Genomic DNA, 20,592 nt, shown 5'->3' with positions numbered 1-20,592 from the left:
TCTGCATGTCTTCTTTGGAAAAACATCTATTCAGGTCTTCTGTCCCTTTTTAAAAAAATACACCTTTATTGGAGTATAATTGTTTCACAATACTGTGTTAATTTCTGCTGTACAACAAAGTGAATCAGCCATATGCATACATATATCTCCATATCCCCTCACTCTTGAGCCTCCCTCCCAACCTCCTTATCCCACACCTCTAGATCATTGCAAAGCACCGAGCTGATTTCCCTGTGCTATGCTGCTGCTTCCCAATAGCTATTTTACATTTGGTAGTGTATATATGTTGAAGTTACTCTCACTTCGCCCCAGCTTCCCCCTCCCCCACCATATCCTCAGGTCCATTCTCTATATTTATTCCTATCCTGCCACTAGGTTCATCAGTACCATCTTTTTTTTTTAGATTCCATATATATGCGTTAGCATACAGTATTTGTTTTTCTCGACTCTAGGTCCATGCACCTCACTACAAATAACTCAATTTCGTTTCTTTTTTTGGCTGAGTAATATTCCATTGTATATATGTGCCACATCTTCTTTATCCATGCATCTGTCGATGGACATTTAGGTTGCTTCCATGTCCTGGCTATTGTAAATAGTGCTGCAATGAACACTGTGATACATGACTCTTTTTGAATTATGGTTTTCTCAGGGTTTATGCCTAGTAGTGGGATTGCTGGGTCATATGGTAGTACTATTTTTAGTTTTTTAAGGAACCTCCATAGTGTTCTCCATAGTGGCTGTATCAATTCACATTCCCACCAATGGTGCAGGAGGGTTTCCTTTTCACCAGACCCTTTCCAACATTTATTGTTTCTAGATTTTTTTGATAATGGCCATTCTGACAAGTGTGAGGTGATACCTCATTGTAGTTTTGATTTGTATTTCTCTAATAATTAGTGAAGTTGAGCAACTTTTCATGTACTTCTTGGCCATCTTTGGTAAAATGTCTATTTAGGTCTTCTGCCTATTTTTTAATTGGGTTGTTTGGTTTTTTTTATATTGAGCTCCATGTGCTCTTTGTGTATTTTGAAGATTAATCCTTTGTCCGTTGATTTGTTTGCAAATATTTTCTCCCATTCTGAGAGTTGTCTTTTGTCTGGCTTATGGTTTCCTTTGCTGTGCAAAAGCTTTTAGGTTTAATTAGGTCCCATTCATTTATTTTTGTTTTTGTTATTCTAGGAGGTGGGTGAAAAAAGATCTTGCTGTGGTTTGTGTCAAAGAGTGTTTTTCCTATGTTTTCCTCTAAGAGTTTTATAGTGTCTGGTCTTACATTTAGGTCTTTAATCCATTTAGAGTTTATTTTTGTGTATGGTGTTAGGGAGTGTTCTAATTTCATTCTTTTACATGTAGCTGTCCAGTTTTCCCAGCACCACTTATTGAAGAGGCTGTCTTTTCTCCATTGTATGTTCTTGCCTCCTTTGTTGTAAATTAGGTGACTATATGTGTGTGGGCTTATCTCTGGGCTTTCTATCCTGTACCATTTCTATCCTGATCTATATTTCTGTTTCTGTGCCAGTACCATCCTGTCTTGATTACTGTAGCTTTATAGTGTAGTTTGAAGTTGGGGAGCCTGATTTCTCCAGCTCTGTTTTTCTTTCTCAAGATTGCTTTGGCTATTCGGGGTCTTTTGTGTTTCCATAAGAATTGTAAAATTGTTGTTAATTCTGTGAAGAATGTTATTGGTAATTTGATAGGGATTGCACTGAATATGTAAATTGCTTTGAATAATATAGTCATTTTAACAATATCGATTCTTCCAATCCAAGAACATTGTATATTTTTGTTTATCTTCTCAAAGAATCAGCTTTTAGTTTTATTGATCTTTGCTATTGTTTTCCTCATTTCTATTTCATTTATTTCTTCTTTGATCTTTATGACTTCTTTCCTTCTACTGACTTTGGGTTTTCTTTGTTCTTCTCTCTCTAGTTGCTTTAGGTGTAGGGTTAGATCATTTATTTGAGATTTTTCTTGTTTCTTGAGGTGAGACTGAAGTGTTATAAACTTCCCTCTTAGAACTGTTTTGCTGCATCCCATAGGTTTTGGGTCATTGTGTTTTCGTTGTCATTTGTTTCTATGTATTTTTTAAATTTTCTTTGATTTCTTCAGTGATCTCTTGGTTATTTAGTAACACACTGTTTAGTCTCCATGTATTTGTGTTTTTTACAGTCTTTTTCCTGTAAATGACTTCCAATATCATAGTGTTGTGGTCAGAAAAGATGCTTCATTCAATTTCAATTTTCTTAAATTTAGTGAGGTTTGATTTGTGACCCACGATGTGATCTATCCTGGAGAATGTCCCATGTGCACTTGAGAAGAAAGTGTATTCTGCCACTTTCGGGTGGAATGTTCTATAAATATCAATTAAATCTCTCTGGTCTCTTGTGTCATTTAAACCTTGTGTTTCATTATTTATTTTCTATTTGGATGATCTGTTCATTGGTGTAAGTGGGGTGTTAAAGTTCCCTGCTATTATTGTGTTACTTTCAATTTCCCCTTTCATAGTTGTTAACATTTGCCTTATGTATTGAGGTGCTCCTCTGTTTGGTGCATAAACATTTATAATTGTTGTATCTTCTTCTTGGATTCATCCCTTGATCATTATGTAGTGTCCTTCCTTATTTCTTGTAACAGTCTGTATTTTCAAGTCTACTTTATCTGATACAATGTTGCTACTCCAGCTTTCTTGTGATTTCCATTTGCATAGACTATCTTTTTCCATCCCCTCACTTTCAGTCTGTATGTGTCCCTAGGTCTGAAGTGGGTCTCTTTACTGAATTAATTTGTTAGTTGTAGTAGATTTTTGGTGGAGACTTTAGGATTTTTCTATATATAGTATCATGTATCTGGAAAGAGTGACAGTGTTACTTCCCTTCCAATTTGGCTACTTTTTGTTTCTTTTTCTTGTCTGATGGCTGTGGCTAGGACTCCAATACTATGTTAAACAGAAGTAATTTTCTTCTTTGTAATGTCTCATCTGGTTTTGGTATCAGGATGATGGTGGCCTCATAGAATAAATATTGGAGTGATCCATCCTCTTCAATTTTGGGGAATAGTTTGAGAAATATAGGTATTAGCTCTTTCGTATGTGCTTGGTAGAATTCTCCTGTGAAGCTATCCAGCCCTGGAATTTTATTTGCTGGGAGTTTTTAAATTACAAATTCTATTTCACTGCTAATGTCAGGTCTGTTCAGATGATTTATTTCTTCTTGATTCAGTCTTGGCAGGTTGTATGTTTCTGGAAATTTGTTCATTTCTTCTAGTCTGTCCAATTTGTTGGTATATCACTGTTCATAGTTTTCTCTTATGATTTTTTTTGTATTTCTTGGTATTGCTTTTTATTTCTCCTCTCTCATTTCTAATTTTGTTTATTTGAGTCCTCTCCCTTTTCTTCTTAATGAACCTGGCTAAAGGTTATCAATTTTGTTTTTTACCTTTTCAAAAAAAACTCTTGGTTTTATTCATCTTTTCTATTGTTTTTTTCCTCATTTTATATATTTCCTATCTGATATTTACTATTTCCTTCCTTCTGCTGACTTTGTGCTTTGATTGTTCTTTTTCAAATTCCTTCAGATGGTATGTTAGGTTGTTTATTTGAGATTTTTCTTGTTTCTTAAGGAAATCCTGTATCCCTATAAGCTTCCCTCTAAAACTGCTTTTGCTGCATCTCATAGATTTTGAAGAGTTGTGGTTCCATAGTCATTTGTCTCAGGTTATTTTCTGATTTTCTGTTTGATTTCTTCATTGACCCATTGGTTTTTTGGTAGCATATTGTTTAGTCTCCACGTGTTTCTCCTTTTCCCACTTTTCTTCTTGTAATTGATTTCTACTTTCATACTACAGTGGTTGGAAAAGATGCTTGAAATAACTTCTGTCCTCTTAAATTATATGAGAATTGTTTTGTGGCCTAGCATGTGATCTATCCTGGAAAACGTTTCATGTGCACTTGAAAAATTTTGTATTCTGCTGTTCTTGGATGGAATGTCCTGGAGATATCTTTTCAGTCCAACTGGTCTATTGTATTATTTAAGGCACTATTGCCTTATTGATTTCGTCTGGTTGATGTGTCCATTGATGTAAGTGGGGTATTAAAGTCTTCTATTATTTTATTATTGTCAATTTCCCCCTTTATGTCTGTTAATATTTGCTATGTATATTTAGGAGCTCCTATGTTAGGTTCATATATGTTTATGAACTTTATATCCTCTTCTTGTGTTGAACCTTTTAAGATCATATAATGCCTTTTAAAAATATTTTATTATAGACTTTGTTTTAAATTCTCTTTTGTCTGATATGAGTATTCCTACCCTAGTTTTCATTTTGTTTCCGTTTGAATGTTATATCTTTTTCCATCTCTTCACTTTCAGTCTGTGTGTCTTTAGCTCTGAAGTTAGTCTCTTATAGGCAGCCTATAGATGGGTATTTTTAATCTAATCAGCCACCCTATATCTTTTTTATTTTATTTTATTTTTTTTTGCGGTACGCGGGCCTCTCACTGCTGTGGCCTCTCCCGTTGCGGAGCACAGGCTCCGGACGCACAGGCCCAGCGGCCGTGGCTCACGGGCCCAGCCGCTCCGCGGCACGTGGGATCCTCCCGGATCAGGGCACGAACCCGTGTCCCCTGCACCGGCAGGCGGACTCCCAACCACTGCGCCACCAGGGAAGCCCCCCTATATCTTTTTTAAATAAATAAAGTTATTTATTTATTTATGGCTGTGTTGGGTCCTCATTGCTGTGCACGGGTTTTCTCTAGCTGTGTTGAGTAGGGGCTACTCTTCATCGCGGTGTGCAGGCTTCTCATTTTCATGACTTCTCTTGTTGCAGAGCACAGGCTGTGGGCAAAAGGACCTCAGTAGTTGTGGCACATGGGCTCACTAGTTGTGGCTTGTGGGTTTTAGAGCACAGGCTCAGTAGTTGTGGTGCACAGGCTTAGTTGCTCCATGGCATGTGGGATCTTCCCGGGCCAGGGCTCGAACCTATGTCCCCTGCATTGACAGGTGGATTCTTAACCACTGTGCCATCAGGGAAGCCCCCCTGTATCTTTTGATTGAAGCATTTATTCCATTGACATTTGAAGTGGGTATTTATATGTATGTACTTGCTGCCATTTTGTTGCTTGCTTAAGGTTATTTTTGTAGTTCTTCTCTCTTCTCCTTCTTTTTGTCTCTTCCCTTGTGGTTCAATGATTTTCTTAATGTTATGTTTTTGTGCCTTTCTCTCTAGTTTTTTTGTATCTATTATTGTAGGTTTTTGATTTGTGTTTGTCATGGAGTTCATATATATTGATCTATAATTATGTTTACTTGTTTTAAAGTGACAGTCATTTAAGTTCAAACACTTCTAAAAGATCTACATCTTTACTCCCCCTCCCATGTTTTGTGTTATTGATGTCATAGTTTACACTGTGTCTATTCTTTTTCTGTTTATTGTAGTTATAATTGATTTTACAATTTTTGTCTTTTGAACTTTGTAGTAGGTTCTTTACGTAGTTGATGTACAGTCTTTATATTTGTCTTTTTCAGTGGAATTTTTCTCCTTCTATAATCTCTTATTTATTGTTGTAGTCTTTTCTTTTTCACCTAAAGAAGATCTTCTCACATGTCCTATAAGATCAGTATAGTATTGATGAACTCTTAGTTTTTGCTTATATAAAAAGCTCTTTACCTCTCCTTCAACTTTGAATGATAACCTTACTGGTAGAGTATCCTAAGTTGTAAGTCTTTTCCTTTCAGCACTTAAACATATCATGCTTCTCCCTTGTGGCCTATGAAGTTTCTGCTGAAAAATTAGCTGATAACCTTATGGGAGTTCCCTTGTATGTGACTCTGTTTTTCTATTGCTGCCTTTGAAATTCCCTCTTTAACTTTTGCTATTTTAATTATGATATGTTTTTGTGTGAAACTCTTTGGGTTCATCTTGGTTGGGACGCTCTGTGCTTCCTATACCTGGATGTCTCTTTCCTTCTTCAGGTTAGGGAAGTTCTCAACCATAATTTCATCAAATACTTTTTCTACCCCTTTCTTTTACAAAGTTCCTTCTGGGAACTTTGTAATGCAAATGTTACTATGCTTGTTTTTGTTCCTGAGGTTCCTTCAAATATCATTTTTTAAATTAATTAATTAAAAATTAATTAATTAATTAAAATTAATTAATAATTATTTTAAATTAATTAATTTCTTTTTGGCTGTGTTGGGTCTGCATTGCTGCATGCAGGCTTTCTCTAGTTACAATGAGTGGGAGCTACTCTTTGTTGCCATACATGGGCTTCTCATTGAGGTGGCTTCTCTTGTTGTGGAGCATGGGCTGTAGGCATGCAGGCTTCAGTAGTTGTGGCTAATGGGCTCTAGAGCACAGGCTCAGTAGTTGGGGTTCACAGGCTTAGTTGCTCCACGGCATGTGGGATTTTCATGGACCAGGGCTCAAACCCATGTCCCCTGCATTGGCAGATGGATTCTTAACACTGCACCACCAGGGAAGTTCCCAAGTATCCTTTTTAATTTTTGTTTTTCTTTTTGCTCTGATGGTTGTGTGAGAACATTGTTGTTATTGCTAATAATTATTATTATTCTATCTTCCAGATCACTTATACATTCTTCTGTATCACCTAATCTGCTGTTAATTCCTTTTAGTATACTTTCCATGTCAATTATTGTATTCTTCAGCTCTGACTGGTTCTTTTTTATGTGTTCTAGTTCTTTGTTGAAATTTTTACTGTGTTCATCTACTCTTTTCTCAAATTCAGTTAGCATTTTTATTACTATTGCTTTGGACTATTTTTCAGGTAACTTATTTCTGTTTCACTAGGGGTTTTCTCTCTTGTTTTTTTTTTTTTTTTTGAAACATATTTCTCTGTCTTCTCACTTTGTTTAACTTTCTCTATCTTTAGGATAGTAAGTAAAACAGTTACCTATCCCATTCTTGAAGGCATGTCCTTGTGTTGGAGTGTCCTCATGCTATCTGTGTTTGTGCAGTGGCTTTGGTGGTAAAGTTGGATCTGAAGTGAGCATTAGCCGCATCTTCTTATGTGGTGTTCTGGCAGCTTCCACCTTACTGTAAGTAAGGCTGGAGTTGGAGGGGTTGGAGCCAGAGCCAGGTATGAAGAAGGACTTCTCTTATGTTCAGTGGCAGTCACAGACGAATTGGGGGCAGGATCAAGTCCCAAGGATCTGGAGCACTCAAGGATTTGTGTTTTTCCTGGGACATGATGGTAGTCTCTACTTTGGTTGGGGGCGTGGCTATAGCCCAAGGGCTTGGGGCTGCATTTTTGTGCTGGTTTCACTTTTTCTTCTGGCGTGAGCACCTTGGTTAGAGGCTTGGTCAGCTCTGGAGGCTTTGGAGCCACACTACTAAGCTGGTTTTGCTCAATCCCTTGTGTGCACATGGAAGCATGCACTGGCAATGGCTACCTCCACCCTGGACAGAGGCAAGGCTGGGGCCCAAGCGATTCCATTCCTTCTGTGTGTGTGTACTCTTGTTGGCAATGCAGACTCTGCCTTAGTGGGGAGCAGCACCAGCATAAGAGGGTGTGGAACAGAAGCCCGGTGCAGGCTGGGGGTGTGCTGGGGTGGTCCTGGCAAGCTGGCCAGAGCACCAGGCAGTTTTCAATCTGCTGCCTCCATGCTGTGACTTGGAGCAAGCAATTCTCAGTTTCTTACAGCCCTCCAGTAAACCCCATTGGTTTTCAAACTGGGTCAATGGGCTTGTCCACTGGATATCTGACCCCAAGGCTGGGTTGTTTAACATGTGGTTTAAATCTTCTGATCCCCAGGGAGGATCCCTGTGCCTGTGATATAGCCTCCTCTTCTGGGTCCCCCACTAGGTGTGTGGGTCCCAACCAGATCACTTCTCCTCTCTTCCTATCAGACTCAGTGTGTATTTTTCTTTACAGTTGTGATTTTAGAAAAGCCATTTTGCTAGTCTTCAGCTGAATTTCAGTGAAAGTCGTTCTATATGTAGTTTTGATGAGGGGAGGTGAGCTTAGCATCTTCCTATTCTGCCATCTTGATCCCACCTCCAGACCAAAGATGAAAATCATGAACTAAGTACAATGAATTCAACATGAGGTTAAAAAAAACAAGAGTGACCACTTTCTCTTCAGTTTCTCAATATAGCCCAATGCTTCATTTTTTTTTTCAGTCAGAATTAATTCAAAAGCAGCATTTTTCCTTGATCATCTCTTTTTAAAACTGCCTTTTGGCAAAGTTGGTAGCTGAAAACGTTCAGTGTTTGTGGACCTGATTTTTACAGTGGATAAAAACAAGTCTAAAATATTGCCCATAAAATATTATCTGAAAAGAAAGTTTCTAATATCATGGGAAAAGCATTAAAACCCAACATTTGTAACTGGAAGATTTTTACTTTTTAAATCCTGAGATCAAAGCATAGTGAAGGTTTTATTTTGAATGAACTTGATTGTGACAACCTTTATTTTCACTTTGTTGTGTAATAAGTTTTATTTTTTTATTATGTGCCCCACATGTCATTCTGGGTCCTTAGTAAACAAAGCTTGTTAGAGAATGGTTTTGAATTAGCTTTGTGAAGGATGTGATGGAGTGTTTCCCATGATTTCCTCTTCCCTGTATCTGCTACCTCCTGGCTTAGTGGTTGTTTCTTTCTGATGTATTGTGACTTAGTCAAAGTTCTCCAGTTTACATGAGAGGAAACAGTCTTTTAGCTCTCTACTACTTAATGCTTACTCAGCCCAGTATGAAGAAGAAGCATTTAGATTCTCATTGTTTCCAAAATTCAGATAAATCTAATGGATCTAGAACTTAATTTCTTTTAAATAATTAACAGATTTCCTAACTCAGAGTAAGTCAAGATTTTAGTTTCAAAAGTTTTTTTTACCAATCTTTTCAATACTAGGGAATCTAGAATTTTTAATGACCATCACATCATTTGCATGAAGGGAATCTTTTGATTACACCCTTGAGTCTCTCACTAAAGTTTTTCATTTTGAGGTGACCAGCAGATCCAGTCACTACATTCAAGTGGACATGGTCTACTTGGTTTTGCCAGATTGCAATAGGAAAGATGGATTAAATGATAACCTGACTGGGAAATTGTAGTAATTTTTTTTAAAAAAATTGAAGTATAGTTGATTTATAATATTATATTACTTTTAGGTATACAGCATAGTGATTCAGTATTTTTACAGATTATACTCCTTTAAAAGTTATTACAAGATAATGGCTATAATTCCCTGTGCTATATAATGTATCTTTGTTGCATATCTATTTTATACATAGTAGTTTGTCTCTCTTAATTCCATACCCCTAATCTCCTTCTCCCCCTTCCCTCTCCACTTTGGTAACCACTAATTTGTTCTCTATATATGGGAGTCTGCTTCTCTTTTGCTACATACATTCATTTGTTTCATTTTTTAGATTCCACATATAAGTGATATCATGCAGTATTTTTCTTTCTTTGACTTACTTCACTAAGCATAATATTCTCCAGGTCCATCCACATTGCTAAAATGGCAGAATTTCAATAGTTTTTATGGCTGAGTAATATTCCATTGTGTGTACATATATACATATACACTAGGCAGAAAGTTGGACTCATAGACCTTTGAAGTCTCTTCCAGTATTGAGTCAATGAAAGCTATGTAATGAAACTGGATTATAAATACATTTCACCAAGACTAGAGATTCTTCCTCAGCTGAGAAGGAATGTGGAAGTGTAGTTACAGATGGCAGTTTGATCTCAAATGGCTTCATGCTAGGGAAGAAGTAATATGTGAGGCTTGCAAAATGACAGCCTTAATAATCCTGGAGAGCAGCACCACAGCCATCAGAAGGGCTGTGGACAATCACTACTCTCACCCTTCATGGGTTGGAGCAAGCTGGCAGGGCTACAAGGCCAAAGTTGCAGGACACTGTGTGGATGTGAAGGACAAGGCTTGCTATGGTTTCCAAAGTGACCAGAGAGTGTTATTGTTGCTAGCTCTTCTTCTGATGTACAAATATCTGTTCTTTCTACAACTACAGACAAGTTAATTTGCCTGGGTATTCAAAACAGATTTTTACAATTGTTATCCAGGGCCCCAGACAACTGGTTTATGGGTTTTAGGGTTAAGCCAGGGAAAGCTGATGGTCTTGTCTGCCTGTTTTATTGATGTGGTTATCTTAGATACATATCTATTATGTTTTCAAGTGATTCCTTCTTTCCTCCCTTATTTCCACCTAAACGTACCCTCTCCTCTCTTTTTCTCATTCTAGGAACCATAGTAGGATCTTTCAAAGGAGGAAATAAATGGGAGAATATAATCATTAAAGTAGAAAGATTCTTGATAACAGGGGATTAGGTAACTGCTTTTCAATTTCATTTACCTCAGTAGTGATATCATGGTGGAACTGTCAGAAAAGGAAATAAGCATACACTATAAATTTACATGGTTGAATATATTTAGAGTTCTTAACAAGAAGCTATTGAATATATATGGAGGAGATATTGAGGAGAAGCAGTTAATTTGGAAATGTCTTGAGAGCAGAGGGAGCCACAGTGACTCCTGGCTTTGTCACTATTTGACACACTACTTGGCTATTTGTTGTTTGAGCTTGGGAGATGTGTTTCACAAATAGTACTCATTCATAGGAATGAATGAGGATGACACGAGTGTGATGGTTAATTTTATGTGTAAACTTGGTTTGGTCATAGGGAGCCCAAATATTTGGTCAAACTTTATTCTGGATATTTCTGTGAGGATGTTTTAGGTGAGAGTAACATTTAAATTGGTGATCTTTTCATAAAACAGATTGTTCTCCATAAGTGTGGGTGGGCCTCATCCAGTCAGTTTAAGGCCTGAATAGAAAAAGAGACTTGCCTCCCCTGAGCAAAAGGGAATTCTCCAGCAGCCTGCCTTCAGACTTCATCTGCAACATCAGCTTTTCCTAGTTCTACAGCAGACAGCCTTCAGGCTCAACCTAGCACATTGGCTCTGCTGGATCTCCAGCCTGCCAGCCCATCCTGCAGATTTTGGACTTGTCAGCCTCCATAATCACATGAGTTAATTCCTTATAATTTTTCTCTCTCAATCTCTTTCTCTCTCCCTACACACACACACACACACACACACACACACACACACACATCCTATTCATTCTGCTTCTCTGGAGAACTCTGACTAATACAATGAGGTAATATTATTATTCTTATTTCACAGATATGGAAAATAAGGCTCAGAGAGGACACACAGACAGCAAGAGGTTGAGAGAAGATTCAAGTCCAGATGTGTCTGACTTCAGAACCCGGGCACTTACCCACTTTTCTTTTCTGCCTCATGAGAAAGGGAAACATAAGGGAAGTGATACCTCCAGAATTATATGGCCAATAAATCCAGATTTTGAGTTCTGGTTTCCAGTCCCAGTTTAAACTCCATCACACAATCTCTATCATGTCTTGCTGCCATGTTTCTTCTCCTTCTTTCTTTTGGTTCAGATAGAACAGGAGGTGCCAATTCAGTAGGGAAGTTCCCAGTATAGGGTAACAGAGACAATTCAATCCCACCCTCATTGTTAAGGATCATGTTTTGTGATTGACTGCATTACCTGGCAGGTAGCCCCTTTCTGTGTTCTCTGCCACCTGTATAAACAAACGTAGTGGAAGTTCCTCTCAGGCATTTTAGTGAGATGTGTGGCCTCTTTGAGGTTACCAGCCAAACAGTATATTTGGTTTACAAATCACGGCATCTGTAAAAACCAATTTGTCAGACCAATAAATGCAATTCTAAGTCACAAAGCCCTTCAAGAGAATTGGAGCTTTAAATTCTTACTTTTAAGTGTTTCATCTCCAGCCCCCAAAGGAAAAGCCCTTCCCTCCCCGTCAAGGGTAAAACTGTCTCATTCCTGTGATTCATATTTATCTTTTAAGATACAAGGTTTTTCCATAGTTCTTTCCTTTTTGAAAGTGGGCGTCTTTTTATCTCAGATTTAAACAATAACTGCATATCCCCAGTACTTGACTGTTACTGGAAATCTAGTTAATTTCACAAAACAAGTTACCATACATACTTGCACAATTTCCATTTTAATAATATTAACTCTACCTGAAATTTAAATTTAGATGAATACAGGCCAATGCCTGGAACATTCTCTGTTTCAAACACTGGTCCTTTGTGGGAGAAATACTAAAATGCTTTTCTATTCAGACCATTTGGGGACTATAAAGAAGAAAATATAAAACTATAATATAACCCCCATCCCAATTGCTTTGGGTTTGTTAGAGAAATGGGTGAGCAGGATTAAAAATTGGCTAAATGAGAAAACAACAAGAAATTCATTTTGGGTAAAGATTTATGAGTTCTGCCAGATCTTAAGAAGGAGCTGAGAGCCATCAAATTACCTGTGGATTCTATGACATTTTTCCTTCCTCAATTGCCTTGCCTAAAATTCTTATCAAAATCAACTATTCTTATCAACTATGTCTTAACCCAGATCACTTGTATTCAGCCATTCACCTCTCCTTTAATCCTTTAAAGAAAAAGAATGCATTACTTGTATAAGCTCATTTCTTTTCTGTTAGTGAGCAAGTAACTTCTCAGAGAAGATATTTTAGTGATTTTGAAAAAGCATTTGCTTTTTACACTGATGGGGCATGGATAGCAGATGGATGATGGCATTTGCAATCAGTTCAAATTTTTGCTGTACTAATCAGGTGCAGATTCTGTTCACTAATTCCAACTCTGTGCCCAATTCCAACGTGTGTATGGTGGTTTCTCCCACACCATCAAGCAAGTCTCTGACACCAACTGGATGCCCTACAATTCAATGCAATTCTGACACTGTCTACCTGGAAATAGCATCAGACTCCATAGGTTAAGGGCTCAGTTCTACAAGACCACCCTCCACTTCAGATGTCAATTGCAAGCCCAGGTTGTAACTTATCCTTCTGACCAACTGACTATAAATCAGAAGATCCCATGACCCCACTCTTAGGGTTTGATTATTTTGCTGTAGTGGCTCACAGAACTCAGGAAATCCATTTACTCACTAAATAACTGATTTATTACAAAGGATTGAAATATATGAATCAAAGAGATACATGGGGTGATGTCCTGAACAAAGGAACTTCTGTCTTCTCGGAGCTTGTTGTCTGGCATAGTAGCATGTAGAAACATTCCGGTTCACCAGCCTGGAAGCTTTCCAAATCCAGTCTTTTGGGGTTTTTATGGAGGCTTCATTGCATAGACACAATTGACTAAATCACTGGCCACTGACAATTGTTTCAACCTCCAACCCCTCTATCCTCCCTGGAGGTCAGGGGAGTGGGACTGAATGTTCCAACTCTCTAATCACATGGTTGGTTCCCTTGGCAACAAGCTCACATATTTAGTGTTTTCCAAAAGTCACTTTATTAATGTAAACTCAGATGTGGTTGAAAGGGGTTTGTTATGAATATTGAGGCACGTTTATTACTCTCATCACTTAGGAAATTCCAGGAGTTTTAGGACCTCTGCATCAGAAACAGGGATGAAGACCAAATATACATTCCTTATTATTAATCACAATATCACATCAGATAATTTTAAGATTAAGGTTCTGAGTTCTCTGAACCTCAGTCTCCTCAACTGTACAGTAGGCGTAATGATACCTCCAGGATAATTTTGAGGAATAAATGGGTTTGCAAAGTGTGAGCACAGTGAGTCTTAAAGAAAGGTACTTGACACTCCACAAAACACTTTCAGATACATGATCTTATTTTACCTTTACAATATTCCTGTAGATAGATGTATCTTCTCTCATCATTATTTTTACAGAGATAGGAAACTGAGGCAGAGTGTTTAAGTGCATTGTTCAAGGTATAGTGAGTAACAGATCTAAATATGACATCCCAGTCTCTTCCTGGTTTATTTCTATGATTTCCTTCTGTCTGAGTCCTTTAATTAGGAAAAGAGCATGGTCCACATAAAGAAGACCATCAGCTCTTCTTTATCTGAAAAGGGCCAATGGACACAGGTTTATGAAAGTGAAACTAACTCTAAATGTCTTTTATGATCATTTTGTGGCTTTTCAAGGATTCACATTTAACCAATTAAGTTCTGCTTCTCAGTTTCTTCCCTTAGATTCTCTCTCTATGATTATGTGTGTTGCTTTTTTCACTTTTCCCCCGGATAACTTTTCTGAGTAAAATTTCCCCAGTTATTGACCTTACCTTCTATATTCCCATCTCATTCTCTCTATGAGAAGAAAATTTCTATGTGTTTCTTTGATGCAAAAATAAGAACAAAATATTTGTGTACTAAAGCAATGAGTCGATTGATCATTGAAAAAAATTATGGCTAGTTAAGAGAAGAAGACTTGCAGAGGAAGATTCAGAGAGAGAATATGATGGTGTAAGGGTGAGACATGAATACTAACATAAATATGATCTAGTTCTTGCCACCAATCAATTTAAGGTGAGGTAAAAGTCACAAATATTTAAATTCTTGAAGCCCTTTTTTGTCTTTAGTTCTTTATTAAATTCTCCTGTATTAGAGAAATCAAAAGAGATAGTTATTATCCTTAAGGGGTCTATTACTCAGTTGGGGCAGTATTTTGAAAGAACAGTGAGTGTATTGAAAGTGGTTGCAGCTTTCAAGAAACTGGGAAATATTTTTGTTTATTAATTAATGAACATTCAAATTAGAAATACAGTATTGGGTGCTAAGAGTGCTAGGTGGTCTTCAGAATTCTAATCATCTTTTCTTGGGGTCATGGGCTTATATTCAACATGGGTAATCTGGTGGGAAGAACAGATAAGGCAGAGAATAATTTTTTTTTTTTTAAGGAGAGAAGCTTCAAGCTTCTTTTGATTTAGGAATGAAGAGAAAATATCCTTAAATGGGTCTTTGTTCTGGGAAGAATCATTTGCATTGCCCTTCTTAGAAATGAAAGTGTCAGGCAAGTAGGCCTTGGGAAAAGATGTAATGGTTATGTAATTGTCTTAATAAATACTGCTCCAAATAAAATCTTTTAGTAGGCACAGGTAGTCTGAGAGTTCTGTTGGTCAATTCACCTAATGTCTGGGGCTCTTCTGTGATAGTAGCACATAGAACCCAAACCCAGCAATTTGAAGTCAATGAAAGCTATCTTCTTAGATGGCATGACCTTATCATAGACTGCTGGTAGAAAAGCACACCAAAGATCCCAAAGAGGAGAAAGAGGAGTCCGGGCTGGTGATCCAGAAACACACTGAAGGCCTGGGTCCCTGGAGGAGGAATGGTTTGGGTACACACGTGGCTGACATTGAAAGCACCTGTGGATCCACCTATTCTAATAGTAATTGTGCTTTGCAGAATAATGGCTGAGCAAGGGAATGTAAACTGAAAACTAGTTATAATCCAGTGCTCATGGTGGAATACTACTACCACCTGAAATGGTTTGTAGAGCAGCAACACTCAGGTTTGGTGAAATATCATCCTTCAGGAGAGGATCAGTCTTCAGCCAGGGCACTGTCTGTAAGGGAGGATCAATGTATGTCTCCAGGATGACAGATGTCTCTTCACTTGGTGTTCAGAAAAGAACTAAATTCAAGTTAAGACTACACTGAGATACAATTTCTCATTTATTCAGATTGACAAACGTTTAACAGCTTGGCCCACACTCTGTTCGTGTGGCTGTGGGTATAACTGAATTCAGGTTTGGCCACTCACCACTCAACAACCAATACATTGAGGGACAAACTTTGGCAGAGAAGAAAGATGCTTTTTTCCAGAAAGCTGGCAATCTGGGGAGAAGATGGACTTGTGTCCAGAGACCAGTTCTGGATATTCTGCTCAGCCATGACAATTTTTAAAGGAAAAAGGGGGAAAAAAATCTCAGTTAATCATTAAGGCAGGAGGTCAGATTCTTCGTCATTTTTCCATTGCATGTAGACCTGCTGACTTCTCCCAATCTTCCTTGGAATGCTGGCTTGCCCACACGGTCCACCTGCAAATTTACTAAGAGGAATCTAGGGGAAGAGAGTTAGTCATTCTTTAACTACTTAATTCTTCATTCTTATTCCTTCTAATCTAGAAAAGTAATCAACAGGTTAAGTAAGGTGTTGTGTGTATTTAGAAGAGCAGAAATCAGGAGCTAAGTTAAAAATTGCCTAATGAGCTCATCTTTATGATTAGAGTCTAAGGAAAACAGGGATGAACAAACAGAAAATGGGCAAAGGAGCTGCTTACACAGGGAAAGCAGATACTCTTATATAGCACTGCTGGGAGTGCAGAATTGTGCAGTCCCTGTGCAGAGGAAGTTGGTGATATCTAACAAATTATATATGCACTTGCCCTTTGACCCAGCAATCCCATTGCTATAAATTTATCCTGAAGATATAATACCAACAATGTGAAAAACACATGCACAAAGTTATTAGTTGCAGTATTTCTTATGCAGCAAAATATTGAGGAAAAAACTTGTGTCCATCCATAGAGACTCAAATAAACTTTGGTGCATCCACACAGAGGAATAATATATGCAGCTGTAAAAATTATGAAGTTGATCTGTGTAAACTGATATGTAGTAATTCTCATAGTATATTGTTAAATTTTAAAAAAAAAGGCCGAATTGGCTTTTATATTATACTAGCTTTTATGTAAGTGAAAAGGGGAAAGAGGAACACATTTGTTTATTTTACAAAAAGAAGTATAGAAAGCATAATCCAGAAACTAGAATATTGGTTACTCACAGGGGGCATGGATTTTTCCGAAAATATCTTTCTATGTAATATTTTAAAATATTGAATATTGAATATGTTTAACGTATTCAGAAAATAAAATGAAATCACCAAGGAATTGTATCTTTCATCTCTAGAAGTTCCATTAATAGCTTCCTTTTCCTCTCCTTATTATGTTTGTTTTCTCTTTCAACCACTAAAACATAGATGTAATGGCCATTTTAATAGCCTTGTCTGGTAGTTCCATCACTTCTATCATTTGGATGTCATCTTCCTGCTTCTTGGCATGTCTAGTAATTTTTGATTGTGCATTGTGAAACTTATATGTTCGATCATCTGATTTAGTTGTCTTCCTTTAAAGAGTGTTAGTCTCTATTCTGCTGGGAAGTTGAGTTTCTGGCAGTACAGTTTAAGCCTTTGAGGCTTGTTTTTGTGCTTCAGTAGAGCATGTCTACAGAAACCTTTACTCTAGTTATAGTTAAGCCTCACTCTTAAGGCATGATCTTCTGTATATTCTGAATGCTCTGAGAGATCACAAGGACTCTCCACTGTGACCAGTGGGAGCTCAAGTCATTCCCAGCCCTGTGTGACTTCTGGGAGCTGGAGCTATTTACCTGTATCATCCCTTCTTATTCGGAAATCTGCCCTGTAACCAGCCATCTCGGACTCTCTGAACTCTGACATCTGTCTCTTCAATGTGACAAGACCAGCATGCTCTGCTTGGGATCTGCAGTGTGGTCTGCAGTGTGCTTCCAGACAGAAGGACAAGGAAATTGTTGGAAGCTATCTTGTTTGTTTCTCTTCTCTAAGGGATCACAGTCTGTGTGTTCCTTGTTGTCCAGTATCTGACAACAGTGGTTTTATATATTTAGTCCAGATTTCTAGTTGTTAAAAGTGTGAAGATAGGAACTTCACTGATGGCTCAGTGGTTAAGAATCCACCTGCCAATACAGGGGACATGGGTTCGAGCCATCATCTGGGAAGATCCTACATGCCATGGAGCAACTAAGCCTGTATGCCACAACTACTGAGCCTGTACTCTAGAGCCTGTGAGCCACAACTATTGAAGCCCGTGTGTCTAGAGCTCATGCTCCACAACAAGAGAAGCCACTGCAATGAGAAGCCTGAGCCCTGCAAAGAAGAGTAGTCCCTGCTCACCGCAAGTGGAGAAAACCCACTCGCAGCAATGAAGACCCAACGCAGCCAAGAAAATAAATAAATAAAATTTAAACAAAACAAAAAAGAAAACATTTGGGGCCAGTCAAGTCCCTTAAAAAAAAAAAGTGTGAAGGTAAATCCAGTGCCTAATATAATCCATCTTGTCTGGAAGCAGAATATATACTGCAGTATTTCCTAGCACTGTCCATTGTAAGGATCTAAAAGGAATAATATCCCAGTAGCAATGAGCACACTAGTGACCAGATCCTGAGATCATTCCCCAGGAAACAACAACAAGAACAGCAGCAACAAGAAAACCAGAGCTCCTTGGAGAAATGCGTGATACCAGATTTGGGGAAGAGAAAGTACAAAGTAAATCAGGAACACTTTGCTGTGTCTGCCCAAAAGTAAGAAAGCACACAGAAACTAATGGGGACATGTCAAAAGGACAACAGAAGCCAGTTTTAAAGGGCTCACATTGGATAAATTTGAGACAATTTGAGCTTCACAAATGATAATGAGAGTAATGGATTTAAAAATACTGAATAAAAGCAGCCATGAATTCATGGTGATACTAAAAGAAAAGGGTTGGTTTGCAGAGAAGTACTTATTCACAGAAGAATGCCAATTAATAAATGTAAAAGAAATATTAGATTTAGAAAATGACAATTTTGCACCACTAATGTAATAGGTGGCTACAGCATCCTCATCAAAAAATGTTTGAACCACTGGGTACAAAAATTGATGGGCCATAGTGTATTCACATTTTTCAAAGTATCAGACAATGGATTATTAGTTACAATAATTACAAAGGAAAAATACACCTTTATAATAGAGAGACTTGGTGAGTATTACTTTAATGAAGTACCCAAATAGCATAATCAGTAACAAAACAAGCTAATATGAGTGCCTTCTAATGGAAGGCATTGATAAGGACAAAATGTCACCCAAGTAGTTGCCAAAAATAATTTAATTTGAATCTGATCATGAGAAAACAGACAAACCCTGAATGCAACCTTCTACAAGAAAATGACTTTATTCTTTAAAAATATAAATGTTACGAAAAGACAAAAAAATGTAGGGAAGTATTCTAGAACTAAGGAGATTAAAAAGACATGACAGGGCTTCCCTGGTGGTGCAGTGGTTGAGAGTCCACCTGCTGATGCAGGGGACATGGGTTCATGCCCCAGTCTGGGAGGATCCCGCATGCCGCAGAGCAGCTGGACCCGTGAGCCATGGCCACTGGGCCTGCGTGTCCTGAGCCTGTGCTCTGCAATGGAACAGGCCACAACAGTGAGAGGCCTGCGTACAGCAAAAAAAAAAAAAAAAAAACAAAGGAGAAGAAAAAAAAAAGACATGACAGAGCAGACGCAAGAAGAACTACAATCCTGCAACCTGTGGAACGAAAACCACATTCACAGAAATATAGACAAGATGAAAAGGCAGAAGGCTATGTACCAGATGAAAGAACAAGATAAAACCACAGAAAAACAACTAAATGAAGTGGAGATAGGCAAACTTCCAGAAAAAGATTTCAGAATAATGATAGTGAAGATGATCCAGGACCTCGGAAAATGAATGGAGGAAAAGATCGAGAAGATGCAAGAAATGTTTAATAAAGACCTAGAAGAATTAAATAACAAACAAACAGAGATGAACAATACAATAACTGAAATGAAAACTACACTAGAAAGAATCAATAGCAGAATAACTGAGACAGAAAAACAGATAAGTGACCTGGAAGACAGAATGGTGGAATTCACTGCTGTGGAACAGAATAAAGAAAAAAGAATGAAGAGAAATGAAGACAGCCTAAGAGATGTCTGAGACAACATTAAATGCAACAGCATTCACATTATAGGGGTCCCAGAAGGAGAAGAGAGAGAGAAAGGACCCAAGAAAATATTTGAAGAGATTATAGTTGAAAACTACCCTAACAAGGGAAAGGAAATATCCACACAAGTCCAGGAAGTGCAGAGAGTCCCATACAGGATAAACCTAAGGAGAAACACACTGAGACACACAATAATCAAATTGGCAAAAATTAAAGACAAAGAAAAATTATTGAAAGAAGCAAGGGAAAAATGACAAATAACATACAAGGGAACTCCCATAAGGTTAACAGCTGATTTCTCAGCAGAAACTCTACAAGCCAGAAGGGAGTGGCATGATATACTTAAAGTGATGAAAGGGAAGAACCTACAAGCAAGAATACTCTAGCCAGCAAGGGTCTCATTCAGATTCAATGGAGAAATCAAAAGTTTTACAGACAAGCAAAAGCTAAGAGAATTCAGCATCACCAAAGAAAATCTACATGCTAAAGGAACTTCTCTAAGTAAGAAACAAAAGAGAACAAAAGGACCAACAAAATCAAAACCCCCTAACTTAAGAAAATGGTCATAGGAACACACATATAGATAATTACCTTAAACGTGAATGGATTAAGTGCTCCAACCAAAAGACACAGGCTTGGTGAATGGATACAAAAACAAGACCCATATATATGCTGTCTGCAAGAGACCCATTTCAGACCTAGAGACACATAAGACCGAAAGTGAGGATATGGAAAAAAAATATTCCATGTAAACGGAAATCAAAAGAAAGCTGGAGTAGCAATACTCATATCAGATAAAATAGACTTAAAAAGAAAGAATGTTACAAGAGACAAGGAAGGACACTACATAATGATCAAGGGATCAATCCAAGAAGAAGATATAGCAATTATAAATATATATGCACCCAACATAGGAGCACCTCAATAAATAAGGCAACTGCTAACAGCTATAAAAG

Source organism: Orcinus orca, chromosome 21 (genome assembly GCF_937001465.1).
Source record: "Orcinus orca chromosome 21, mOrcOrc1.1, whole genome shotgun sequence".
Lineage (NCBI taxonomy): Eukaryota > Metazoa > Chordata > Mammalia > Artiodactyla > Delphinidae > Orcinus > Orcinus orca.
Note: the sequence above shows the minus strand (reverse complement) of the source record.